The sequence below is a fragment of the Squalius cephalus genome (assembly GCF_949319135.1).
Source record: "Squalius cephalus genome assembly, chromosome: 1".
NCBI classification, from domain to species: Eukaryota; Metazoa; Chordata; class Actinopteri; order Cypriniformes; family Leuciscidae; genus Squalius; species Squalius cephalus.
In genome coordinates, this window is record NC_137122.1 from 69,803,754 (window position 1) to 69,826,967 (window position 23,214).

The 23,214-nt window shown below is 37.6% G+C and overlaps 1 long non-coding RNA gene across 1 annotated transcript; it reads right to left on the reverse strand.

Moving 5' to 3' along the window:
- Positions 1 to 10,714: 10,714 nt before the first annotated feature.
- Positions 10,715 to 15,674, reverse strand: LOC307162023. Its single transcript, XR_013821843.1, has 5 exons — positions 15,210 to 15,674; positions 15,038 to 15,107; positions 13,248 to 13,327; positions 11,152 to 11,205; positions 10,715 to 10,969 (listed from the first exon to the last, which is right to left on the reverse strand). It is a non-coding gene; the product is annotated as an uncharacterized lncRNA (long non-coding RNA).
- Between the last annotated feature and the right edge of the window lie 7,540 nt (positions 15,675 to 23,214).

The window sequence follows — 23,214 nt, forward strand, 5'->3', positions numbered from 1 at the left end:
TGATTTTAGAGAAAAAACTACTGTACCGTCTCAGTGGAGCTTTGCTGCATCTAATGGGGAAAATCTGGCACTGCGTCCAAACAAACTTTTAATGAAAGCTCTTTTTTCATACATCAACCTCAAATTTGGAACTTATTATTCTTATTTTGCAACTTTAGATTTATGGCTTTTATTTTTCTAGCCCTTTTTGAGTTCAACATGTTTCATAAAATATATGATTTATATACAATATTGTTCATAAATAATTTTTCCTAAACTTAAAACCTATATAGCTTTTTTCTTTCACTTTTTAAATAATCTGCCAACCGTCGTCTTTAAAATGGGACCAAACTTAAGTCTGCACTCCCATGCTTCAAATTTTTATGAGTGTGTCTGTATAAGGACATTTTTGTTCACTGGACCTATGTGTAATTTTTGTAATTGATGCACAAGGTTTAATGTGTCAAAACTTACGACTATGCAGTTAATGATCAGGGCGACGCCAAAAAGTACCCTTACACTTAAGACACTTACATTACATTAGGCCAGGGGTGAATCAGTGATAGCCCTGTCTTCTCTTCCTTGGAAAAGAGCAGGGACAAAGATTTAGACCAAAAAAAATCTGTATATTATGGAATCAATTATTACTAAGCATTGCTGCTATGTAATGGTATTTATGTAACTGGTCTAAATAAATGACTTTGGAGCACCCCAAACAAAGTAGCCTACACCTCTCATATCAGAGGAGCCAAAAAAAGACCTGGAGCATGTAGGTGGTGTGGCCTAAATAACTGCCATATCAATTATTGCTTCTACACATACATGTACTAACAACACATACATTCAAAATGTAGTTTTGTGGATTCAGATTTAGTGAAACTCAAATCACATTGTCTACCATTTGTATTGTATCAATTGAATAAAACATTTTTTTTTTTTTTTAATAATTAACTTTTAATATATTAAATAATAAACGTTTGGATGTCATCTAGTGGAAAAGTTTGGTACTGCACACAATACAATCTTTCCTGAAGCTCATTTATTGAGACATCAACCTAAAATCTGGCCCAGAACTTTGTATTGATTTTCTTGAAGTTTTAGAGTTGAAAATGTTTTGTAAATATATAAAATACATATATATATTTAAAATGTTCATAAACTTAAACTTCATAACTTTTTTAACTTTTTAAACTTTACTTTTACAACTTTGTTTTACTTCTTTACTAATCTGAGAAGTGTACCCTTTTAGTACCCTGTTAGTTCGCAGTGCATTAAGTAATGTTAACAAATACAACTTTTGATTTTAATAATTATTAGTAAACATTGAAATTAACATTAACAAACATCAATAAATTCAGTAGAAGTGCAGTTCATTATTAATTCATGTGAACTAATGTAGTTAAATAATGTATGAAACCTTTTTGTAAAATGTTACCAAAATTACAATTGGAAAATAAAAAAACGGTGTTTATTTCTCTCTTTCTTTTTTTAAACTTAAATTATAACTATTGGATTATAATAACTCATCAATTATAATCCCCTCCTCTGTAAAATTTGCCATCAATAATTCCATGCTGTTTTGCTTGGGTTTAATGATAATAAAAGAGACCTAAACCTATATTGACAAAGGCATGAGCGAAGAAAAACAAGGCAATTTTATTTTTATCTAAATTTTGATAAAACTGCAATTTAAATATATTATTTCTATAAGTTCTACAAAAAAGGACAAAATAGATAGGCTGAATAACCTGATCTATGGCATGTTAAATGGTGGTAGCCTAGTCTATGAACAGTAGCTAAACCCCCCTAAGCCCACAGAAATGGTTAGACCCAAGCCTTCAGCAGCCAATGACACTGACCCGTTCAAACTGATTTTAACTCGCATTTCACGTGTCCTTTTCGCCTGGTTGGAAACTTCACACACGTTTGTACTGCCTGTTTGGGTTAACTGTTTACACGTCAAAAGCTTCACCATGTTATGTATAATAAATATTGGAGTATAACAAATAAAAAATCCTTCTAGATTATTTTATCCCTTGAGGTAGCCCTCGCACACAAAAAGGTTGGAGACCCCTGGTATAGTAACTATATGTTTTATAATTGCATAAGTTTGTGTAATTTGGGGTTTCTGTAGCCAGTGACATTTCATTATTTGTATTTTATGGCATTGTACATTTTTTGTTTTTATTTGAAGGCTGAGGCTTCATTAATAAACACAACCCCAATAATCATCATTGGTTTTGAGATGTTACTTGTGAATACCTTGTCTGATAGGCTACAGTATTGTGGCATAGTATCAGCACATCTTGGCTAGTGTCTGTCGCACACGGCTAGGCGAATGGCCGGATGATGGGCCTATTTGGGAGAAAGTCCAGGGCTGTTTTTTAGCCCCAGTCCGCCCCTGCTATTTGTTCTATTTAAGAGGTGAATTCGTAGTGCAGCAGTTAAACTCCGCTTCTCTGCGTGCTCCCGCGGCCAGGGGATGCAAATCCTTGCGGGAATAAGTGCCTTGGCACGACACCCTAGCCGATAAAACATTGCTGACATTCAAATGGACTTTAATCTGTGTTTTTGCTTTAACTGTAAATACAAGTGCAAACATTAAAATGCCACCAGCTGGTAAAAGGGACATTCTACCAGAAACGTACATTTCCACTTATGAAAAATCTTGGGGAAAAAAATATATTTTTCTTAAATCTGAACGTTGAGACATATGGAGGACATGTTAAACTATGAGAAACACATATCATGCCATCTCAGCATGTTTTTATGATTAAATAAAATACATTTTTATACGCATTTCACCCCTAAAATGTCAGGCCCTGTCACAGACAAATTTGTATATGTTAGAATGGTTTCCTAATGAATTTCTTTGATACAAATAGCATTTTCTTATTGATCACATGTCCCTGATTGTATCTAACATGGTTTTATAATTCCTTTAAGAAATATAAGTAACTTTTCGGTCAACTGTAGTACACAAAATCACAGAATACCCACCAGGCACTCATATAGTTGTAAAATAACTACCATTCCATAGGAGATTTTTTATAAAAACATAGTAGTGGATATATACCCCCACCTTCATCTACACAGTTAAAGAGATTAATTAATTAATTAATATTTCCTCAAATAGTACACTTTTGTCATATTTCCTGTGTGACAGGACTGACGGTACTGTGACAGGACTGACTTTATGGATTTTGATGATGCAGAAAAAGTTATGTTTTGTGTTCTTTATTTAAGTTTTGATTGGCATTACTTTTTTTAATTATTATTATAATTTTAATGGTAATGTAATATTAGACTATGGTAAAATTCAGCCAAGGACATACATAATATTGCCAAAAGTATTGGGACAGCCCTCCAAATAATTGAATTCAGGTGTTTAAATCACTTCCATGGCCACAGTTGTATAAAAATCAAGCACCTTGGCCTTCATTTTACTATTCCATGCGTTAAATACAGTGGCGGCTGGTGAAAAATATCTTAGGTGGGGCTGTCATATTCAGCCAGTTTCAATAGTCTGGTAACCATGCGAGTATTAGGCCTACTTTCTGCCCTTGGTATGTGTATTGTGCTTTGATGTTTATTTTGTTCTATTCCTTAACCCAGTCCCAGTGGTTCTCAAACTTTTTAGAGTTGTACCCCAAGAGGCTTTAATATCCTTCTGCGTACCCCCACTCTTCAATCACACCTGTCTCAGTAAGGGACGATATTTGCCCCCTTAAATAGATTTTTTTCAATTGCATTTTTACCTTTACAAATACCTTTATAAAATAAATAATGCTTTGAATTAAAAAAAAAAAAAAAGTTAAATAGATAAATATGCAATGATGGTAAAAACAAAGTGATGCTTTTAAATATTAAATTAAAACCGCCAGTAGGTGATGAGTCATCGAGTCATTCATTCATTAACGAAGTGAAGAATCCAAATTTAAGAATATGTTTAAGATCTGCTGATCTTACTTCCTTACATAACATCACATGAAAAACTAAGGTGAATTACACTGTATTGGGCATTCAAGGTGAACATGATGGCATCAATTTACTGATCAGAAGTCAGCTTTAAGTCAGCTGTCTAAACATTGTAATAGTCAGGGGTTTTGTTAGTCTTTGATCTTCCAACTAAGAGTTGGACTGTGTGTGAATGTTACCTAGTCTAAGGTCTCGTGACCATTTGTGTTTATACCATTTGGGGAAGTCAGTTGGGGGCAATTGCCTCTATTGTCTTTAGATGATTAGATTTAGTGGTTACCTCTAAGGCTGTGTGTATGTTTAGCACCTTTAAGGACAGCCCACTGAAAGACCTATAAAGAAACCATGTAAAGTATGTTAGCCAGACTGATTTGGGAAGAACTGCAGCCGCGTACAGCGAAGTCCTCAATAAAGAATAACTTTGTTTGAACGTGATCCCCAACGTCTCCTGGTTTCTTGCTTCGACGAAGAAAAAGTTTTCAACAGAAGCAAGTGGCTGTATTTATGAATAAATCATTGAATCATTGACTCTAAAGATTCGTTCACAATCATTGCTGTGTGCTGCAGTTCTGCTGTGGCTTTCATTGGAGCTATTCATTTATTGTAAAAATACTGACAACTGTGTTGAAAATGAACATCACTTAATATTAATATTAATACTAGATTTGAGCTCGCTGATTGGCTACAGTTTATGTCAAACATGTATATCTTAAATCAGCAATTGGCTAAGCTGCTCCACAGACCCGCCTCTCTGGGGCGATTTCTCCAGCGCCCCAGAGCTGATGAGATGTGCACGCGGGTGGAGGAGACGTGTTGAAAAAGCAGACATTTTTAATTTCTATCATATTTTTCACATATACTGGGTGTATATAATATCTTAAACACACAAATACTGACAATTTGTATGTATGATTTATTTATGTATTTACTTATTTATTTAATGAGTGTGGCTCATAAACTGTGGTCTGGCTCAATGGGGGGGCGGCGCCCTAGATACATAACATATGCAATAAATGTAATAAAAAAGAACAATAACATTAATTTGTAAGGCCGTGTCACACAGGAATGTGGGCCTGACGGTTGGCCATTTTAAACTGCCATTACTCAGCCTGCTAGCATGCTAGCATAAAAACTGTTAACATGCAAGCAAGGAATTTCAATAACCTTTTTAGACATGTTTTGGATTTAAAACATATTCATTATTTTCTGGAATGTTTTACCGTGACAGGGCCTGACCCTTTAGCTCGTCTTCCTAAAAAAAACATACAAAAACAAGCTTAAAATCATACAATTCAATGACAGAATTCAGTATTGATCAATGTCAGCTTCACCTGGATCAAATGATGTCACTTCCTCTGAGTGATACCCTTAAAGGCGTATTTCACACATTTTATGTAGAGTTTTATGTAAACGTGACAGGACTGACCAAAACATGGGGACAGTTGTAAAATAGAATTTATTTGTAGAATTTATATATAATTTCATGTTTTTGATCAGTTGATGTGAATGATAACAGCTTAAACTTGTTATTGATGAGTTTGTTTTTTTTGTTTTCTAAATAACATTTTGTAGCATAACAAAACTATGAAAGCTGTAGCTCCAGTTTGGCTGAGGACAAGGACATGGACAGGATTTGTAATTTTCAAAAGTGTTTTTAATAAAGAAAAAAATATCTGAGAACCTAATGAATGACATATTCCTTGACAGAACAACTCACAGAAATCAACTATGAGCCAGTTTTAGAAATTTTTGGATGAAATACAATTCACTGTAACAATTCAAGGACAGATAATGTACGTTTCTAGTAGAATGTCCCAAAAGCGGAGAAATGGGCATTTTACAGCTTTTTTTTTTTTTAACAGCTTGCTAACTATGCCTGTTCGACGGCCTTGCTAACAAAGTTCACAACCAAATCCTTCTAAACAATATATTCAAGTCAACCACTCAAAATAAGCTCAACATATGCATGATTTTGACTTAATAAATTAAACTCGTCTGTTCAACGCCATGCTTTAACCATGTTTAATTAACGTTACCGAAGCTAACGTTACCTCACTGGTTTATATTCGCTAAAAGCTAGTTCCCTGGCCTCTTAACTAATACTTTACAAAAAAGCTTTTGGTTAACATTCATCATACGGTAAAATCCTCCCCTGTTTATTATAGCCTACATTGAGGCAGATTCTTACCTGTCTTTTGTCCACACGACACCGTAATGGATCCTTAACGGACAGCAGACTCAAAGGCGGCAAAGTTGTTGCTGGGCAAACTTCTTTCGCTCGGTGATGGGGGTGGAGCTTTCCGGATGTGCGCTGCACGGAGTGCGCACTTCTTACTTTAGGGTTTGAACATTTTGTGGGGAAACCTGCTGTGGCAAACTTGTCTGTTGAAAGTCGTATAGTGCTTAAGACCACTATTAAATTGCTATGGCTTCTAAATAGCTTAATAGTCTAATAAAATTTGTATAAAAAGTGGACCTAGCCCAGTGGCTATTGTTAAAAATAGCATCAATGTCTGACATAATCAATTTGAAATAATTATATATGAAAACATAATATCTAAAAATAATATATAAATATTAATATCTAATAATAAATAACAAAAACTAAAAATGCAAAAACTACAGAAATTAGAAATATAAGATATTATATTCTTCTTCTTTTTCTTTCGGCTGCTCCCATTAGGGGTCGCCACAGCGGATCATCCGTCTCCATACCACCCTGTCCTCTACATCTGCCTCTTTTACACCAACTACCTGCATGTCTTCCCTCACCACATCCATGAACCTCCTCCTTGGTCTTCCTCTTTTCCTCCTTCCTGGTGGCTCCATCCTCAGCATTCTCCTACACAGCAAAATCCCCAGTGTTAAATTTAACACCAGCAAAGTGTCTATATGTGTCCACACTACACAGTGTTACATTTACACTTTTGAAAGTGTTAATTTTTTTAACACTAATTTTCTGTTAATTCAACACTGTATATTGTTAAAAGTTAGCACTATTCAACACTTAACATTGTTGTTTTTACACCACACTAGTGTTAGTGTTAAATTACAGTGTTATTGAGTAATACTTTTAATTTTACACCAACACCAGTGTAGTGTGAATACAACGACATTAAGTGTTAAAATACTGTTCAGCAATAACATTATTGAGTGTCAATACCAATAGGCTACCTCTAGAGCTGCTTCCAATCCTACTAAAGACAAATGGCAGAAAATGGCACAAACACACTTTATTAAGGTACACAGCAAAAAAGCCAGTGTACATCTAACTCAAATTGAGTCAAATTTAACACTCCCGAAATGTATAAATGACTCCGTTTGTGACGTCACGTAATACGCAATTACGTTGAAAAGGTCACGCTTGACGTGTTTACAAATGTGCGGAAGGAGGACCATATACACATTTTCAAATGTATTTGTGTCAGTTTATCGTTTAAAATGCCCATTTCGTGTGCGTATCCTGGGTGTTTTAATATTAAAAAGCCAAAAAGAACATTTTCTTCAGGACAGAAATTTTTCAAGCGTGACCTTTTCAACGTAATTGCGTATTACGTGACGTAACGAACGCGCATCACAGAACAGAGCAAGGCGAACATTTGTGCTTATAAAACTTAAACTTTTTTATTTATTTTTGAAATGACCGATCGTTTCGCTAGATAAGACCCTTATTCATCGTCTGGTATCGTTTCGCTAGATAAGACCCTTATTCATCGTCTGGTATGGTTTCGCTAGATAAGACCCTTATTCATCGTCTGGTATCGTTTCGCTAGATAAGACCCTTATTCATCGTCTGGTATCGTTTCGCTAGATAAGACTCTTATTCATCGTCTGCTATCGTTTCGCTAGATAAGACTCTTATTCATCGCCTGGTATCGTTTCGCTAGATAAGACCCTTATTCATCGTCTGGTATCGTTTCGCTAGATAAGACTCTTATTCATCGTCTGGTATCGTTTCGCTAGATAAGACCCTTATTCATCGTCTGGTATCGTTTCGCTAGATAAGACCCTTATTCATCTTCTGGTATCGTTTCGCTAGATAAGACTCTTATTCATCGCCTGGTATCGTTTCGCTAGATAAGACTCTTATTCATCGTCTGGTATCGTTTCGCTAGATAAGACTGATATTCATCGCCTGGTATCGTTTCGCTAGATAAGACTGTTATTCATCGCCTGGTATCGTTTCGCTAGATAAGACCCTTATTCATCGTCTGGTATCGTTTCGCTAGATAAGACCCTTATTCATCGTCTGGTATCGTTTCGCTAGATAAGACTCTTATTCATCGCCTGGTATCGTTTCGCTAGATAAGACCCTTATTCATCGTCTGGTATCGTTTCGCTAGATAAGACTGTTATTCATCGCCTGGTATCGTTTCGCTAGATAAGACCCTTATTCATCGTCTGGTATCGTTTCGCTAGATAAGACCCTTATTCATCTTCTGGTATCGTTTCGCTAGATAAGACTCTTATTCATCGTCTGGTATCGTTTCGCTAGATAAGACTCTTATTCATCGCCTGGTATCGTTTCGCTAGATAAGACCCTTATTCATCGCCTGGTATCGTTTCGCTAGATAAGACTCTTATTCATCGCCTGGTATCGTTTCGCTAGATAAGACCCTTATTCATCGCCTGGTATCGTTTCGCTAGATAAGACCCTTATTCATCGTCTGGTATCGTTTCGCTAGATAAGACCCTTATTCATCGCCTGGTATCGTTTCGCTAGATAAGACCCTTATTCATCGTCTGGTATCGTTTCGCTAGATAAGACCCTTATTCATCCCTTATTCATCGTCTGGTATCGTTTCGCTAGATAAGACCCTTATTCATCGTCTGGTATCGTTTCGCTAGATAAGACTCTTATTCATCGTCTGGTATCGTTTCGCTAGATAAGACCCTTATTCATCGCCTGGTATCGTTTCGCTAGATAAGACCCTTATTCATCGTCTGGTATCGTTTCGCTAGATAAGACCCTTATTCATCGCCTGGTATCGTTTCGCTAGATAAGACCCTTATTCATCGTCTGGTATCGTTTCGCTAGATAAGACTCTTATTCATCATCTGGTATCGTTTCGCTAGATAAGACTCTTATTCATCGTCTGGTATCGTTTCGCTAGATAAGACCCTTATTCATCGTCTGGTATCGTTTCGCTAGATAAGACCCTTATTCATCGTCTGGTATCGTTTCGCTAGATAAGACCCTTATTCATCGCCTGGTATCGTTTCGCTAGATAAGACCCTTATTCATCGTCTGGTATCGTTTCGCTAGATAAGACCCTTATTCATCGCCTGGTATCGTTTCGCTAGATAAGACCCTTATTCATCGTCTGGTATCGTTTCGCTAGATAAGACCCTTATTCATCGCCTGGTATCGTTTCGCTAGATAAGACCCTTATTCATCGTCTGGTATCGTTTCGCTAGATAAGACCCTTATTCATCCCTTATTCATCGTCTGGTATCGTTTCGCTAGATAAGACCCTTATTCATCGTCTGGTATCGTTTCGCTAGATAAGACTCTTATTCATCGTCTGGTATCGTTTCGCTAGATAAGACCCTTATTCATCGCCTGGTATCGTTTCGCTAGATAAGACCCTTATTCATCGTCTGGTATCGTTTCGCTAGATAAGACCCTTATTCATCGCCTGGTATCGTTTCGCTAGATAAGACCCTTATTCATCGTCTGGTATCGTTTCGCTAGATAAGACTCTTATTCATCATCTGGTATCGTTTCGCTAGATAAGACTCTTATTCATCGTCTGGTATCGTTTCGCTAGATAAGACCCTTATTCATCGTCTGGTATCGTTTCGCTAGATAAGACCCTTATTCATCGTCTGGTATCGTTTCGCTAGATAAGACCCTTATTCATCGCCTGGTATCGTTTCGCTAGATAAGACCCTTATTCATCGTCTGGTATCGTTTCGCTAGATAAGACTCTTATTCATCATCTGGTATCGTTTCGCTAGATAAGACCCTTATTCATCGTCTGGTATCGTTTCGCTAGATAAGACCCTTATTCATCGTCTGGTATCGTTTCGCTAGATAAGACCCTTATTCATCGTCTGGTATCGTTTCGCTAGATAAGACCCTTATTCATCGTCTGGTATCGTTTCGCTAGATAAGACCCTTATTCATCGTCTGGTATCGTTTCGCTAGATAAGACTCTTATTCATCATCTGGTATCGTTTCGCTAGATAAGACCCTTATTCATCGTCTGGTATCGTTTAAAGCCCTTTGAAGCTGCACTGAAACTGTCATTTGGACCTTGAACCGTTTGGGTCCCATTGAAGTCCAATATATGGGGGGAAATCCTGGAATGTTTTCATCAAAAACCTTAATTTATTTTCGACTGAAGAAAGAAAGACATGGACATCTTGGATGACATGGGGGTAAATTATCAGCAAAAGTTTTTTTTAAAAGTGAACTTCTCCTTTAAGACTTGAATTTACTGATTTCCAAGTAAATTAAAGACTTAATTCATCCAAAAATGTAAATTCTGTCATTAATTATTCACCCTTATGTTGTTCCAAACCAGTAAGAGTTTTGCTCATCTTCGGAACACTTAAGATATTTTTTATAAAATTTCTGTCCCTTCAAATTAAGTGGTAAATGTTTTGTTGCTGCAAACACAGCACTTGCGTAGTTTAATAAAATGTATGTTAAACCACTGGAGTCGCATGGAGTACTTTAATGATGTACCTTTACACCTTGCTGGGGCTTGAATGTGGTATTTGCATGGACTGTCAATGGAGGGACAGGAAGCTCTCAGATTTCATTAAAAATATCCTCATTTGTGTTGTGAAGATAAAAGAAAGTCTTACATGTTTGGAACAAGATGAGGGGAAGTAATGACATAATTTCCATTTGTAGGTGAACTAACCCTTTAGGAATAAATTTAGACACGCACCTTAAGAAACCTCACTAAATAGTCAGCTGACGGAAGAATATTTGTTCCCTTCTTGTGGCTTTATGATGTTGGGGGCAGGTGATGGGCAGAGATTTCCCAATCAGTTGAGTCTAAAATTAAAAAGCAAGAAAACATCTAAACATCTGTCATCAAGTAATTTGACTGGGCAAATTCAAAATGAGTGTTATGAAACAAAAAATCTAGTTATACCAAATAGCAACAAAGCTATGATTATTTTTTATGTTTATGCACATGATTATCTCATATGTTATCTGTAAAATCTGACCCTCACCAGGTTCTAGTCTGTACAGCCTGGTTAGCCTCATGGTGCAGCATGGAAATGCTCCTAGCAAACACAAATAGCAAAATCAATACATTTAAACATTAAAGCATATCCAAACATCAACCAAAATTGAATCTGATAAATACATTTTCATAAACATTTAATCTTAAAGAATTACTTACACATTCTAAGAAAATTAGTTTTTCAGTTAACGTTAGGTTTCAGTTAAGATAAGTTAAGTTAGGTGTGCTGGCAAACGAGAGTAAAAGATAGTTTGAGGATAAATACATTATGATATTTGCACATCACAAATATTGTCATAAAACAAAATAACATTATAAAATACGTAACGTTATTGTAAATGAGTTAATGGGCTTCTTCGCCCGAAAACGGGCGAAAACTTGAACGTTTCGAATTGTTTAATTTTTTTGCTTCATCGGATGGGGGTGAAACTTGGTGACTTTTGTTTTATTACCTATATGAACACACAAAAAAATCAAGGAGATGATTCTGATATGTTAAAGGGTCGTAAAAAAAAAAGTCACACTTAGCTTCCTCCCGCCCGAAAACGGGCGACATAGGAAATGAATGGGAAATACGAAAAAATAGGAAAACTCAGAGAAACTTTTGGTGGTACAAGCTACAGATCAGCCACTGTGCTGAAAAAAAGTGTACAGCAATGAAGGGGTGACACTCTAGAACATCAAGAGTGCAAATAAGACACCCTCCCCCCCCCACACACACACCCACACACACAAACACACACACACACACACAGAGAGAAATGAACTGGTAAGACTGAAACAGCCAATTTTGCCCCAAACTATATAAAAATTATATAATCATAATAACTCCAAAACTATAGCAAGAAGAGTCAAAAGGTAGGTATCGTTTGAAAGAACTCTTTTTAAATTTTTTGAAAATATAAATTACATTACATTTGGACATTGTCCTGCCAAGAAACAGCGGATAAAAGACAATATATATATATACTTTTTATTATGATTTTGCATATCTTTCTTATTTGTCATGGAATAACTCAGGAAGGAAATAAGGTAGGAGGAAAATTCTTTTTTAGTGAAGTCCCCCTACATGTTAGCTGCATCTGGATAAAAAATTAATAATTTTTGGATAAAGGAATCAAAAGTTACAGCATTTGGAAAAGAGATAGCCTTTTTGTACAGTCTTTGACACCCCCTCATGGGCAATTTTTTCTCCATGAAGAATATCTTGTCATAAAAGCAATAGATTATGTTAATTTTGGGCTCATTTTAATTGTAATAATATGCTGTAAAAAATGAAGTGCCATTTTCAATTATCTGAGAATGTTTCATGAGCTGTATGATGTTTTTGACACATTGCAGTACATTATTTTATAGATTATGAAAAAAAGGAAATTCTATTTATCAGCAAATAACTCAGCAATACTTAAAGAGTTTTTCAAAGTGGATACATTCACTGTAAAGTTCAGACTCTAAGCTTTCAAATGACATCAACTTTGTGTTAATCAAGGCAAGATTTTTTTTAAATATGGTAAAGAATATTTTCGCAGCTAGGTGGCGCCTGCTGGCGGTACACTTGGTTTTAGAGGGATTACTCAGCACTCGTTTAGATTTGTGTTGTTCCATTCAGTGGTTGCTTAGTAATAAAAAACATTCTTTCCGAATGGGAATAAATCAAATAAATAAATAAAAAAGCTATAGGCCGCCTATAGGCGGTTATAGGACATGACACAAATTAATACATTTTGAAGCCACTAGATGGCGCTCTTCTCAGTTGAAAATGTTTTTTTTTTAGGCCTGCACTCTATTTTGATGTGAAATGTTGCATTTATTGAAAAATAAAATAAAATAAATAAAATAAAAATATATATATTAATTCTAATGGAAAAAATAGCTCATAAAAATTATATAATTAATGCAAAGTATCATAAAAAATTCTAAAAATTCTAAATAATAATCAGAAAACATTATAGAACAAAAATATATTTGATTGGTTATCCTGGGAAAAAGTAAAGTAAAATTTTAAGGCTTCGCCCGTTTTCGGGCGGGAGGAAGCTAAGTGTGACTATTATACGAAGAAGCCCAGAGGGTTAAAACACTTACTCAGTGTTTTCACTGTTAAAAGCAAACTCCGTGTCTGCACTGCGTCACGAGTCAAAGAAGATGCAGGGCATAACATTAGTCTGTGAGAAAGGTTTAGGCGCGTACATCAATATATTGTAATTATAGGCAAGGCAAGGCAAGGCAAGTTTATTTATATAGCACATTTCATACACAATGGCAATTCAAAGTGCTTTACATAGAAGAAATTAAAATAATAAAAAGAAATAAGAATAATTAAAGCAGTTTAGAAAAATAAAAAATAAAATACAGTACAGTACAAACAGTCGGACAAACATTGGCACAGTGCTCATTCAGTAAATGCACAGCTAAACAGATGTGTTTTGAGTCTAGATTTGAAAGTGACTACAGTAGGAGCACATCTGATCTCTTCTGGAAGCTGGTCCAGCATAATAGCTAAAAGCGGACTCACCATGCTTAGAGTGAACCCTTGGCATTTCTAGCTGATATGATCCTAGTGATCTGAGTGATCTGTTGGGTTTATATTCAGTGAGCATATCTGCAATGTATTGAGGTCCTAGGCCATTGAATGATTTATATACCAGTAATAATACTTTAAAATCAATCCTAAATTTAACTGGGAGCCAGTGTAAAGACCTGAGGACTGGTGTGATGTGTTCATATTTTCTGGTTCTGTATGAGCTGACACTGTCTTATGGTCTTTTTGGGAAGGCCAGTGAGGAGTCCGTTACAATAATCCACCCTGCTGGTGATGAAAGCATGCACAAGTTTCTCTAAGTCTTGTCTGGAAACAAAGCATCTAATTCTTGCAATATTTTTCAGATGATAGTACGCTGATTTAGTTATTGCTTTGACATGACTACTGAAACTAAGGTCTGACTCTAGGGACACACCGAGATTCCTGACTTGATTTTTAGTTGTTTGACCTCTAGAGTGAAGGTATGCGTTCACCTTGAGAACTTCATCTTTGTTTCCAAACGCAATGACTTCAGTTTTGTCTTTGTTTAACTGAAGAAAGTTTTGACACATCCAACTGTTGACTTCATCGATGCATTGGCACAGGGAGTCAATGGGGCTGTAATCGTTAGGCGATAGGGCTAAGTAGAGCTGTGTGTCGTCTGCATAGCTGTGGTAAGAGATTTGGTTCTTTCTCATTATTTGGCTCATTGGGAGCATATACAGGTTGAACAGGAGTGGTGCAAGAATTGAGCCTTGAGGGACTCCGCATGTCATGGATGTCCACTCAGACTTATGGTCTCCTATACTCACATAATAACCTCTCCCATCTAAGTATGACCTGAACCATTTTAGGACTATCCCAGAAAGCCCCACCCAGTTTTCCAGCCTGTCAAGAAGTATGTTATGATCAACAGTGTCAAATGCAGCACTGAGGTCGAGTAGTACCAGCACTGATAATTTGCCTGAATCAGTATTTAAGCGAATATCGTTTATTATCTTTATGAGCGCTGTCTCTGTGCTGTGGTGCGGTCGGAAACCAGATTGAAAATTGTCAAAGTATCCATTCGAGCATAAGAATTTGTTCAGCTGATTGAAGACAACTTTTTCAATGATCTTGCCTATGAAAGGAAGATTTGAGATCGGCCTATAGTTGCTTAATATGGTCTTATCCAGATTGCTCTTTTTCAGGAGGGGCTTGATAACTGCAGTTTTCAGGGAGTATGGAAAACTCCCAGAGAGAAGTGAGGCATTTACCACTTCTAGGAGATCTGCTTCTAAACTGTTAAACACGGAATTATAAAACAATATAATGCCATGAAATACATGTTGTAAAATAGGTTAAAAACACTTACTTTCGGTGTTTTCCCTGTTAACGTTACAACCTTCTCGTCGTCAGCTCCGTATTGAGTCAAAGATGTCGCCCTTGAGAAAGGTTTCGGCTCGTTTAAGCACGGAGAGCATTTACATTTCTCTATAAATCAATATGTTATAAAATACATATTGTAAATTAGATAAAACACTTACTTTCGTCGTTTCTCTGTTTAAAAGCAACCTCATCCTGGTCTGCTCTGCATCGCGCGTCAACGAAAATGCCTTTCTGAGACCGGTTTAGCCGTTCACAGCACATAAATATTGTAATAAAACAATATGATGTAATAAAAGTTTATAAAATGCATATATATATGCGATAAAACACTTAATATCTGCGTTTTCCCTCCTCGTATGCCTTGCATCGCGAGTCAAAGAAAATGGCGTCTGTGAAAAAAGTTTCAGGTCGTTTCGTCGCGCCCAGCGTGTAAATGTCCCGGATGTAATTAATTACACTCTCTCGGTGTAAATTTAATAACTCTACATATTTTCACCAGCCAGAGAGTGCGGTTTACACTAGCAGTGTTAATCCCTTGAAATTCAACACCAGAAAATTAACTCTTTACTCTAAAAGTCCTTAACACCAGGATTTCAACACTGGAGATTTTGCTGTGTACCAATATAATTCATGTCCCTCCTCTGCACATGTCCAAACCATCTCAATCTCGCCTCCCTCACCTTGTCACCAAAACGTCCAACATGCGCTGTCCCTCTAATAAACTCATTTCTAATCTTGTCCATCCTCGTCACTCCCAACGAAAACCTTAACATCTTCAGCTCTGCTACCTCCAGCTCCGCCTCCTGCCTTTTACTCAATGCCACTGTCTCTAATCCATACAACATCGCAGGTCTCACCACAGTCCTATAAACTTTTCCTTTCATTCTTGCAGATACTCTACTATCACAAATCACTCCTGTCACTCTTCTCCACCCACTCCACCCTGCCTGCACTCTTTTCTTCACTTCCCTAACACACTCTCCATTACTTTGCACTGTTGACCCCAGGTACCTGAACTCCTCCACCTTCTTCACCTCTTCACCCTGTAACCGCACCACTCCACTGCCCTCCCTCTCATTTACGCACATGTACTCTGTCTTACTCCTACTGACTTTCATTCCCCTCCTCTCCAGCACGTACCTCCACCTCTCCAGGCTCTTCTCAACCTGCTCACTACTCTCACCACAAATCACAATATCATCCGCAAACATCATAGTCCAGGGAGACTCTTGTCTGACCTCGTCCGTCAACCTGTCCATCACCACTGCAAACAGGAAAGGGCTCAGGGCCGATCCTTGATGCAGTCCAACCTTCACCTTGAACCAGTCTGTCGTTCCTACTGCACACTTCACTGCAGTCACACTGTCCTCATACATGTCCTGCACCACCCTCACATGCTTCTCTGACACACCTGACTTCCTCATACAATACCACAACTCCTCTCTTGGCACTCTGTCGTACGCTTTCTTTAAATCCACAAATACACAATGCAGCTCCTTCTGTCCTTCCCTATACTTCTCCATCAACGTTCTCAAAGCAAATATGGCATCTGTGGTGCTCTTCCTCGGCATGAAACCATACTGTTGCTCACAGATGGTCACCTCTTCTCTCAGCCTGGCTTCCACTACTCTTTCCCATAACTTCATGGTGTGACTGATCAACTTAATTCCCCTGTAGTTACTGCAGTTCTGCACATCTCCCTTATGCTTAAAGATCGGTACCAGCACACTCCTTCTCCATTCCTCAGGCATCCTCTCACCTTCCAAAATCTTGTTAAACAATCTGGTTAATAACTCCACTGCCATCTCTCCTAAACATCTCCATGCTTCTACCGGTATGTCATCTGGTCCAACCGACTTTCCACTCTTCATCCTCTTAATCGCTGCTCTCACTTCCTCCTTACTAATCCTATCCACTTCCTGCTTTACTAACACCACATCATCCAACCTTCTCTCTCTCTCATTTTCCTCGTTCATCAGCTGCTCAAAATACTCCCTCCATCTTCTCAACAAACTCTCCTCACTAGTCAACACATTTCCATCTCCATCCTTTATTGCTCTAACTTGCAACACATCCTTCCCAGCTCGATCTCTCTGCCTGGCCAATCGGTACAAATCCTTTTCTCCTTCCTTAGTGTTCAACCTCTCATACAGCTCCTCGTATGCCTTTACCTTGGCTTTCGCCACATCCCTCTTTACCTGTTCCTGCATCTCCTTGTACTCCTGCCTACTTTTCTCATCACCCTGTCGATCCCACTTCTGTTTTGTTAACCTCTTTCCCCTTATGCTCCCCTGCACTTCCTCATTCCACCACCACGTCTCCTTGTCTTCCTTTCTATTTCCAGATGTCACACCAAGTACCTTTCTAGCTGCCTCCCTCATCACTCCTGCGGTAGTTTCCCAATCATCCAGCACCTCTTCACCACCACCGAGCCTCTGTCTGACCTCTTCCCTGAACCTCACACTACAGTCTTCCTCCTTCGGTTTCCACCATCTTATTCTTCTTTCAGTCCTTACTCTCCTCCTCTTCTTCTTCGTCTCCAAAACCATCCTACAGACCACCATCCGATGCTGTCTAGCTACACTGTCCAATATAAGATATTATATTATATTATATAATAGTATAAATACTATATATTTATATCTAATATCTATTTCTATTATATAGAAAACATAATATCTTAGGAGTGGAGCCCAGCTGGAGCCCACTTAGTTTAGCCCATCTACTGCCCATGTGGGGCCCAACAACAAAGCCCATGTGGGCCCCAAGTGGACGTGTTTGCAGGGGTGTGAACGCAGCATAAGGCGGCTTATTGTGCACTGTAAAATGCAAAATTCAAAAATTCATTAAAAATTAATTCTACAGTAAAAACTGCTCAAAACGTGGATTTCGTTAGAGGAGTAGCTCTAATATAATGGGACAATGTCCAATTTAACGCACCCATAATATCTGTTTACCTTGTTAAATTCTAATTTGTAATAATAATTTAAAAAAACATTACATGTATTGAATGTATTTAAATACCTTCACATTTTGTTATTATATTATTTTCTGAAAATATAAACAATACAAACAGGGTCTCTAAAAAGTGTGAATAAGTGAAAACCCACATGGTCCTTAAATTGAGCTAATGACATGTACAATAATTAAAGAATACTGTAGCCGTATGTGCCTTTATATTTTTACAGTCCATTTTCGCTGATATATCAGTGTTATTTGCATTTAAACATTTTTATTATTCGTTTATTCTGAAAATAGACACAAAAGTAGGCCTAACACAATACCTTTAAAAACGCAAAAAAGAGAGAAAAATCACACGGTCCCTAAGTCGAGCGTCAATACGTAGCCAGCAAACGCGGAAGTTCGCGTCATTTAAGGTGGAAAGGATAGCGTCAATAAGAAGCTGCGAATAAATACCCCAGACTGGCCTCTTTGATGCAATTAAACCCACCGGCAACAATCGCAAATGTTCAAATTGATTTTAACTACGTCATAACTTTGGGGAATTTCAGTGGTTCGTCGGCTTGGGCGATCTTTGTTAACTCATTAATGTGTTTTTCAGTATTTTTTATTTATTTTTTAACCTGACCTCAGAGCAATTTTACATAGTAGACAGGTTTTTTTAAAAACTAGGGTTGCAAAGGGGCAGAACATTTCTAGAAACTTTTCATGGACTGTGGAGTTTTGGGAAATATTCCTTGTTAGAAACTAAATGGGAATCAATTGGAAATTTGGGGTAATTTATACAAATGGTATCATACACAAACATTTATATAAACATTTTGTTTGGTCATAAGCAGACATGCATGCAAAGTAACAGTTTACAATTATTGTAAAAAGTAAAATAAAAAAGTAAGACATTTTTGACTGATTTATTTGTGAGTAGAACTTTATTTCTTACAGAAATAAAACAACAGAAAAGCATGAATGTTGCGTAAAAAAAAAAAAGTCCCATTTAAAATGTAAAATGAAACAGAAATGATCTGTGCAGGTGCAGGATGCACAGTGCATGCAGGAGGTTTGGTCTCAATAGCCCTGAAGTGAGTGAGGAATGTACAGGGTAGAAATTTAGCTGAATTGGCATTAAATCTGGTTGTTTTAAACAAGATTATTTTCAACTGCATTCCCTGTAAGGCTTACATGCAATTTTGTAAATTAATCCATTAATTCCCATGCCCAACTTTGAAAATTCCTAGAATTTTGCAAACAAATTATTAAAGGAACACAGACACTTCATATTCAATAATTTAAATTGTGCTTTTTACATTTAATATATTACACTTAGATAGATAGACTGCTTAATAGATTGAAAACCTACTAGATTAAGTAAAATGCACACGGCCGCACGGGCATTCATAACGGTGAGGAGCGGAGCGACCAGTGGAGACACACCGTTAAGAATGCTCATGTGGTTTCAGCAGTGTCTCTTAATTGTTGTTCAATTGTTCTTTGTTTCTTTTTGTCATAGGTGTATACGTGGAAGACCTTCCATTAATGTGTCAAAGCAGCAAATTGAGTTTCTAATGAAACAGGGACACACCATTAAGCAGATGGCCAATATTCTGGGCTGCTCATCTTCATTTCTTTATAGGAAAACTAAACAGCTCGGAATTCCTATACGAAAACTGCCGTACCATGGGTGAAGCAGGCGTAATGATATGACGCAGCGCCTGAAAATAGTCCCCAGCTCGGTAGCCTATTATCAGGCGGCAGGCGCTGCGTCATATCATTACGCCTGCTGGACTCATATCATTACGCCTGCTGGACTCATATCATTACGCCTGCTGGACTCATATCATTACGCCTGCTGGACTCATATCATTACGCCTGCTGGACTCATGGCACAGCAGCAAAGTTTCTTGATTATCACGCAGGAATGAGAGTATAGTTCCTAGCCATATCAGCCTAGAAAATCGCAACTTTTCATTTTCCGTCGGTCTTGGTACACGATGTAACAAGTTTTAAATAGGAAAAAAATCAAAATTCTTTGGTCATTTTTTTGAGAGAGATGCTAATGATCTTGTCCGATTCAATGATCTATGCTAAGCTATGCTAAAAGTGGTACTGCCAGACCCGGAGATCGGCTGAATGGATTCGAAAACGGTAAAACTCAACTGTCTAACTCTGTGGGAGTTGTAAAATGAGCCTATTTCCAAAAAAAGTGGAGTATCCCTTTAAGAGAATTATTTCAAGTATTTCTTTTATCACCCTTACATGAACAAGGTACTACATGGTGCCAAAAGTTGGCGACTGCAGAATACCTTCGGTCACGTAGATTCTAAACGATTTGTAGGTACTGTGAATTGGAAGTCTGAGAATACTAAGGCATGTGTTTGCCTCTGGAAATATTCTGGTGTCTTGACCAAATCCAAGTAAGAATTCGATTTTTGGCTGATGGGGGAATCCTAGAGGAGGCACAGAAGCAAACTGCAGCACCATTTCCAGTGTCAACGGATTGCTGTCACCTTCTGTAACCACACAGATTCAGACAGACACACAAAGAAGCAGAATAAGGTTTAAATTGAATATCAGATTAAGTATGGTGGCTTTTTCAAGCCAACTAGTTTTTTTTATTGGAAAGAAATTTAACTTCACAATGTGTCACACAAAAATGTGTCACTCAAAATCACATTAAATGCAAATACATTTTTTACCACAAAGTGGTTGTAATGTTTAAATGATAAAGCACTAAAAACCCTACCTTCTACATCTATTAACCAGTCTCTCCAGAAACAGATGGTCTTATTTTCCAGTTGCCTTTTGTTGCTGCCGAGGGGTGAGAAGTCCACTTCGAAAAGAGCTGTCAGATCTTTTGCCTCCAGTGGTCTGATCGCATTGACAAACAGGTCCTCAAAGATTTCTGAATGATTTTTTAGCTCGTCCATCAGACCAAAAGTTTTGAAACCCTCTTCAAATCTGTCACAGGACATTTAGTCATAATGAGATTTTAGCCACAACCAAACTTTCCATTTACTACATTTTTCCTTTGTACAGCATTTACATGATTCTCATGATGGATACTTACTGTCTGAGAGCCAAATTTATCCGCCCATTCACAAAGTATTCTGCTGCAGATTGGACCAGGGAATCCCTCTCTTCAAGTGATGAGATGTACCTAAGTGCTCCCATCATGTTCAGACTGTCCCCAGCATCTGATATAGCAGAATTGGCTTTTTGAACAGAGTCTGCTTCTTTAATCTGCAAGTAAATCATTAGAAAGTTATGCCATGAAATCACAAAGCATCCATTGCATTTGAATTATGCACACTGCAATCATTTTTGCAATGGTCATGTGCAAGCCATTCTCAAGTGCTGAAAAACATATGTATTTAGTATATACATATATTTAAATTTCCTAAGAAAAAAAGAAAAGCAAATTAGATAATCCTCACCATGAGTATCAAGAGCCAGTAGTCTGTTGTCTTCCGGCCCTTCAAATATTTTTGACATCTGGATTTCCCTCATCAACAAGCGTAGGTATTCCCTGGTTGGTCCACCATCATCTATAGCTCCTTCTCCAACCCCATCAGAGTCCACAAAAATCACATCCAGCCTTGCTTCTGGATTGAAGCGCCTTCGTTTGAAAGCGTGCAGGCTACCTTGTACACAGCAAAATCCCCAGAGTAAAATTAACTCTGCTCAGAGAACATTTGGTGCCTCTCTACAGAGAGTTAAAATAACTCTGAAACAGAGTTAAAGTTAATGAGATACTTAACTGATTAATTAAGTAATGATTGGGCATTAATGATGAACACCTGCTGTCAACAAGCAGAATCACTGAAGGAAAGAGAAACAAGAACAGAAAAAAGAGAAACACAAGAACTACAACTGACTTCCAGCCACAGATGAAATCAACTGAAGACAAAAGAAGACATTAAATCTCTCAAGATCTCAGCAGAGGAGGATTAAACAACTCCACAAACAGCATTACCAGCTTCACTTATAACCAGACTGACTTTATTTCTGTCATACATTTACAGAAGTTCGTATTGAGAATTAACAGAGGTTTAGATGTTGACGATTTATTGAAAATGGTTGGTCACCATAATGGTGATGAGTGTTTCCTTTAGTTGGGCAGTTTGACTCTTACAGGGTTTTTCCTGCATCGTGCCGCCTCCGTCTGTCGACAAAAACTCAAGACGGAATCACATGATTAGATACCTCTTTTCCACCGACACGGTTCCGCAGCGGGTTCACGGCCGGTGTCCATTCTCAAACCGTTCTGCGCATTTCGACTGCACCAGAATAAGCACGAGCCCGGCCCTGGCCCGAGACGCTCAGGCACAAGCCCGACGCGTGTCCGACAGCTCATCAGAATTATCAGCCCGAGTCCGACTCGAGTCCGTTTTTTTTAATTATTATTATTATTACACAGCGGCAGCCTTCCCTATTTGCAGCCATTAAAATAGGTCAGTTTTGTTAGTTATGTTTCTTTTCATTTCTTTATCAAGTTAATTTAGACAAATGTTTGGAGCATTTTTTTTTTAAATGACGACTAAGCAGCCGAACCGACAGCGAGTAGCCTAAAACATGTTTGATCAATTTAGCCTCTCAAATCAACGCTAATAGGCTACTTTACTTGGCTATACAACCCATAGATAGGCTATAAAACACTTCAAGCATATCACACAGACAGTTAATTTAACAAATGATTATTTACTAAACCAGGGAGTAAAACAACGTTTTTTGAAATACTGAGGCAGGCTCAGGCTGCTCGAACCAGCGCTCGCAAACGAAAGGAGCAATAGCCTATCTAAACAAATTAAATTAAAAAAATTAAAAACAAACTTGCAGGTTATCTTACCTCAAAAATGCACCACAGAACATGGCCATTCTTTTTCCAGTAGTTTCCAACAATTAAACGAAAATAAAGTCCAATCAAACGAAAAGCATCAGTAGTTTCCAACAGTTAAACGAAAATAAAGTCCAATCAAACGAAAAGTTAGAGCAGTCTCTTACAGAGCATCGTGGAGAAAAAGAATAGCATCCACAGTGTAAGGTTTTAACCCAGTCCTCCTCTCTTCTATCACTCTTCCCGCTGCGTTTTAAGTTGGCCATCTGCGATTTTTCTCTTAATATTCTCCATTATTTGCACATGAGGTGAATCGTGGGTCGCGCTGACGGGAAACCTTCTGTGTGTGTGTGCGTGCGTGCGTGCATGAG